The sequence below is a fragment of the Alosa alosa genome, chromosome 4 (genome assembly GCF_017589495.1).
Source record: "Alosa alosa isolate M-15738 ecotype Scorff River chromosome 4, AALO_Geno_1.1, whole genome shotgun sequence".
In the NCBI taxonomy this organism is placed as follows: Eukaryota; Metazoa; Chordata; class Actinopteri; order Clupeiformes; family Clupeidae; genus Alosa; species Alosa alosa.
Window position 1 is genome coordinate 24084002 of NC_063192.1, and position 6523 is coordinate 24090524.

The window sequence follows — 6523 nt, forward strand, 5'->3', positions numbered from 1 at the left end:
AGTAGATGGCAAGAGTAAAGGAGGGGAGAGGAGAGATGGCAAGAGTAAAGGAGGGGAGAGAGGGAGAGGAGAGATGGCAAGAGTAAAGGAGGGGAGATAAAAGAGAACAACAGTTCTGTCCTTACAGGCATCTCCATCTGAGCTCAGAGACGGTGTCTCGTGTCTGGTGACAGTGTTTAATAAATGTGTCAGTGGGCATAAAATTAACCTACAAAAAAAACTCACAATTAAACTCCTACTTTACGTCTCCTCTCTTAAGTCCACAGTATAACCAATTCAGCTCCAACTTTACTTTTGGACTAATTTCTTTAAGAGCGCAGGGAATTGACTGATTCCCCTCTTTCATTCTCTCACTCTCTGTCTCTCTTGTGCTGTCAGTCTCTCACTCTTTCTCTATCTGACATTCTCTCTCTCTCTTTCTCGCGTGTGCTGTCTGTCTGTCTACCCCTGTGGAAGGTGATGGAGTTGTGTGTCCATGGTGATAAAGCTTGCAGTCTTCGGGCAGGTGCTTGAGGTGATTTATTGCTCTGCACATTTACGGGTTTGTCTCTTGTCTCTTCTCCTGTAAAAACAAAACATAAATAAAAATAAAATGTGCTCCTGCACTTTGCTGATTGGAATTCCACTTCCTTTAAACAGGAAGAGAGTGGAGGAGGGGTAAGGGGTTTGGGGCAGGAGGTGTAGGGTTTGGGGCAGTCAGAGTGTTTCAAATTAGGTATTTGAGATGTAAGGTAAGGCTACACCTCTACAATGTTCAATCTCATATGGGGACAAGCTCCAATAAACTCTTTCTTATCTATCTATAACAGGTTATTATGGAGCCAATACATCTATAAGCAGACTCTTATATGGGATATATGTCCATAGCAGTCTATTATAGGGGTTATCTGTCTATAGTAGTCTCTTAAAGGGGTTATGTGTCTATAGCAGTCTCTAATAGGGATTGTGTCTATATCAGTCTCTGATGACAGCCACTGCTCTTGAGTTTGGTGCCATTTCCCTCATCCAGCTTTGTTTTGTCATCCAAGCTGCTCGTGTTCTTGCGTCTCCGCTCCATCTTCTCACCTCTGTGCTCTGTGACGCTCTGAGACCGCTGTGCCACGTGGATAAAACAGAAAGTGTAACATGACATCACCTCATTGTCACGTTACCCTGCGTCACACACCGTCTGACTTTCTCTCCCCCTCTGTTTATATACGCTGTCATCTGGATATGAAACTCTGAAGAACCTCACAGGCTACTTCTTCAGCTCATAGGCAAGGCCTACCTGCTTGCAGACCAGACCAGCCTCTCAGAATAGATTCAGCTTGCAGACCAGACCAGCCTCTCAGGAGCAGATTTAGCTTGCAGACCAGACCAGCCTCTCAGAATAGATTCAGCTTGCAGACCTGACAAGCGTCTAAGGACCAGCCTATCAAGACCAGCCTATCAGAACCAGCCTATCAGGACCAGCCAATCAGGACCAGCCTATCAAGACCAGCCTATCAGAACCCGCCTATCAGGACCAGCCAAACAGGACCATGCTATCAGAACTAGTCAATCAGGACCAGCCTACCAAGTTCTACAAAACCTTAAGTTTGCTACTTAATTCTTCCTTACAAAAAATAAACAGTTATTGTTATACAGTTGGGGATCAATAAAGTATCTATCTATCTATCTATCTATTATAAATGGTTATTAATAACGCATAATTTAGAATGTAATCTAAGGCGTATAATTGAGTATGTAAACCAAGGCGTATAATTTAGCATGTAATCTAAGTCTTATAATTTAGTATGTATTCTAAGGCTTTAATATATATTTTGTTGTTCACATGTTATGTTTATGTGCCACTATGCCTGGCCCGGCCACCCCTAGAATCGCCACTGTCTATCAGGACCAGCCTATCATGACTAGCGTCTCAGGACCAGAGTATTAGGACCAGCCAATCAGGACCAGCGTATTAAGGACCAGCCTATCAGGACCAGTGTCTCAGGATCAGCCTATCAGGATCAGTGTATCAGGACCAGCCCATCAAGACCAGCATCTCCGGACCAGCCTATCAGGGTCAGCATCTCAGGACCAGTGTATTAGGATCAGCCTATCAGGACCAGCTCTAGCTGATGTAAATGTAAGTGTGGAGCCGGTTGGAGTTCTGGGGATCTTTGAATGGAGGCATTTATTTAAACAGAGAGGAGGAGACGGAAAGCCCTGCTGACACAGCTCTGTGTGTGTGTGTGTGTGTGTGTGTGTGTGTGTGTGTGTGTGTAAGGGGTGGGGGCCTCGCTCTGTCTCACTCTGCGCTGGCTGCGTTCATTTGGATGTGGCCGCTGGCAAACGCAATAACAGTAGATTAGTGCTGAGGGAATTTCTCTGGGGAACTGCTTCCTGAGCAGGGGAACAGTTCCATCCAACACAGCGGCAAATGTTTGCCTTTCCAGCGGCCCGGTTGCAGAGCTGGGGTGAGGCCCGGCCTCCCTCAGCCCTTTAGTGCTCTTTTGAGAAACAATTTGTGCGCAAGCGGGGAGTTTTTATTTGTGGACGGTGGTCTGCGGCAGGGCGAGAGCATCAAATGAAAGCCATTCATCACGGACGAGGCCGTAAAGAGATAGCTGTGACGGTGGGAGAGACGTGAGGGAGAGGAAAACAGAATTAATCAGGAGGAGAGGAGAGGTGTAGGCCACAGCAACACGCAGAGCTTTAAAAATACAGCAAAGCTGTAACTGCTCTCAGCTGAAACAAGCTCTGATCCAGTTAGCGTGCAGAGTCCTTGTGTGTTTTACGAGGAGAAGCACAGAGAGAGGGGAGAGAGAGCAGATTGAGTGGGACTGGGAGAGAGGGACAGAGAGAGAGAGATGGAGAGAGAGAAAGAGAAAAGATGGGGGGAGAGAACGAGAGAGATGGGAAGAGAGAATGAGAGAGGGGTGAGGAGAGAGAATGAGAGAGGGGTGAGGAGAGGAAATGAGAGAGGGGAGAAAGAGGGCCAGAGAGAGGGGGAGGGAGAGAATATAGAGAGGGATGAGAAAAGAAAGAGAATGAGAGAGGGGGTGAGGAGAGGGAATGAGAGAGGGGTGAGAAGAGAGAATGAGAGAGGGGAAGGAAGAGAGGTGAGGGAGAGAATGAGAGGGGAAAGAAAGAGGAGTGAGACAGAAGGAGAAAGTGGTGGGGAGAGAAAAGAGAGAGGGGAGAGGAGAGGGAATGAGAGAGGGGTGAGAAGAGAGAATGAGAGGGATGAGAAAGAGAATGCAGAGCCAGGGGTGAGGCCCGGCCTCCCTCAGCCGCTAGTGCTCTTTTGAGAAGCAATTTGTGTAGCCCGAGTTTGTTGTGGGCCGATTGGTCTGCTGGGTGAGGCGAGAGCTTTAGTGCTCTCAAATGAAAGTTTTTATTCATCACGGGCAAATGAGGGCATCAAATAAAAGAGATTCATCTGGGCGAGGTGGGAGGATATACTGTGATTGGGAGAGAGTCCTTGTGTGTTTTCACAGGAGAAGCACAAGAGAGAGGGAGAAAGCTCAGGTTAGTGGGACTGGGAAAAGGACAGAGAATGGAGATCAAGAAAAAGATGGGAAAGATGGGGAAGAGAGAATAAGGAATGGGAGAGGGGTGATAAATGAGAGAGGGGTGAGGAGAGAGAATGAGAGGGGTGAAGAGAGGAAATGAGAGAGGGGTGAGAAAAGAGAATGAGAGAGGGGTGAGGAGAGAGAATGAGAGGGATGAGAAAAGAGAATGAGAGAGGGGTGAGGAGAGGGAATGAGAGAGGGGTGAGAAGAGAGAATGAGAGAGGGGAAGGAAGAGAGGTGAGGAGAGAGAATGAGAGAGGGGAAGAAAGAGAGAGTGAGACAGAAGGAGAAAGTGGTGGGGGAGAGAGAAAGAGAGGGAGAGAGATTGTACGTTTTCTTTATTTGTTGTAAAAACTCTTGCTCCTCTTCGGGTCATGAGCCCAAGGCGTGTCGGGTCTGAGGGCCACACTGCAGCACTCTGTGTCATTCTCCTCCCTCTCACACACCTTCAGTTGTGTTTGCTCTTTTGAGCAGGGGTGTGTGTGTTCACACGTTAAAGTTGGAGCAGGCTGTTGACACCCCAAAGAGACACTGATGACTGATGTTCACTCCTTTTTCAGAACACACAAGCATCGGTCTCTGACTCATTCAATTTACAGGCTTTCTGTTCCTCTCACTTTCTGTCTCTCACACTCTCTCTCTCTCTCTGTCACACACATACACACACATGCACACACACACACACACACACATAATTACCTTTAGAGAGTTCAAAGTGAGAATGTTTGTGAGTGGCATGAACAGCTCCCAACACTGGACACCAGAGTTAAAATATTAACACATTCACACAGAGTTAAATTTCTAACACCACAAGTGTTCAAATGCACTCGTTCAGAGGCATCATTTGACACTTTGAGTAACTTCAACACCCCTAATAGTAACTTCTGCAACACTGAAATAATAAAATGAAAACTCTGATTCAGTGTCCTTTCAGCACCCGATAAGGTAAAATGTACCACTTTGAAGATAACATTTATCTCCAAAATATAATGAAAGACAGATTTCAGAGAGTACAACTTACTCTTATGCAGAAATTATGCAACACTGTTAGGTATGTACCCTCACCAGAAAAACATTTAACACCTATGACTACAAAACAATATTAACTCATTTAGAAATTATTTTACACCAATAGACAACAACTGCGGTTCAACATATTTTATTTCAAACCTGCAAGACAGGTTTGTCGTTCATTCGTTCATTATTTTAAAAAAAAATCCATTCATAAATTGTAACAATCATGTCTAAACATCAGGAAGTTCTGGCAAGATATAAAAACAAGTATACGTACTGGACTGGCGTATTTATGTGATTGTCTACACTGCTCCGTGGCCAAAAGACAACATGTGAATACATCGAGTCAATCATGTGATGTGTTGTGAATACACGGTACCAATCATGTGTTGTGATCTCGCCGCTGGAGCGAGGTCGGTGTTGTGAAGCCTTGCACACGCGCAGTTCTGCCCGAAATAGATGCCCGATAAGGGCCCAAAATGCGTTGCAATATGACCGCAGAGTGGAGGGACTTGCCTAAAGGTCTATGGTGTATCATAAAGTGGTGTTTGGGAATCAAGAGTCCAACATGGGTGTCTTGGTGAGGTTCTTGGATCCTTTGATGATTTCTGGCTTCAGAAAAATTCCCCACTTCCATAAATTGAGAGGAAATATCTTCTCCAAACAGTAGCTGGAAGTCCTGCAGCACCTACAATCATCACCATGACATACAAAACAAGAGTTAAGTCAAAACAAGGTCATTTGAAATAATAATACAGTGATCAAATGTTTTATACATCACTTAATAGTTTAAAATTTTCTAATACACGTCTACATTTACTGGCTGTTGTCAAAAATGCACTGTTTTACCTCTTGTAATTCCTGATTCTTTGACAGGAAAAAAAGAAAAATATGTCAAATTTTAATTGTAGATATTCATATAATTTAGGACCTTACCTTGCTCCAGAAATCCTGATTAGAAGGGTCCATCATCCAGCTTCATCCAGTCCACTACTTCTTTCTTGATATCCTTCAAAAAATAATAAAAAATAGGAGACGTTAACACATTTAAAAAAAGAAACCTTCAGTGCAAACGGCAAGTTAAACTTGACCAGCGGTTATATTCACCTGTATTGACAACACAAACTTCAAATTAACTTAGTAATGGTGGGGGCGAATGCTAACTTTTAACCGAAAAGTTCCTTGGCTTTGATATAAGATTGACGGTGAGCAAACTAGCGTTATGCTAGCGTGCTACCTTAAGTTAAAATAACCTGGAAACTTCACAGTAGGCTAGCTTCGTTAACCCAGTCTCTTACAAAAAAGTAAAACATGAGCAACGCTTATATTCACCAATATTTGACGGCACGAACGTCAAATTAATTCAATCATGGCGAGCGAATCCCAACATTTATCAGAAAAATAGTTTGGTCAGATTTGATATGGCCTGCTAAAATTTGCTAGTGCGAATTCAGGCGACTTCACTTATCCAGACAGAGACGTCCAACGACGTAATGGCGTAATATGCGAACTCTAAGGACTCAATCAGATTATAGACACCCTGGGAGTTTGTGCAGTAAAAATAAACTCTGGACCAACACTGACAAAAGAATGGACACCGCTAAATCTATATAAAACACACTGACAAGTGTACAAAATCCTCAATATACTCCACAGTGTAAAAAATATACTCTTTAACCTCATACTCTGGGAAAATAACACTCTGGCATTTGCTGTGTGGAAGAGTGTTTTTTCAGAGAAACAAGGACGTGTCTTTGAGGTCTCGGCTTCATTCAGTTGGCCAAAGTAACAGCGGTAACATCACTAACAACGTGTGTATGTTGATATAACATCACTCTAATGACATGTTTGTATGCTGATATAACATCACTAACAACATGTGTGTATGTAAGGGATAATGTATAGAACACCGGTCATTATCGGAAAATAAGTCCCAACAGGGTGAACAGGACCCTGACGCGCCAGCGGAG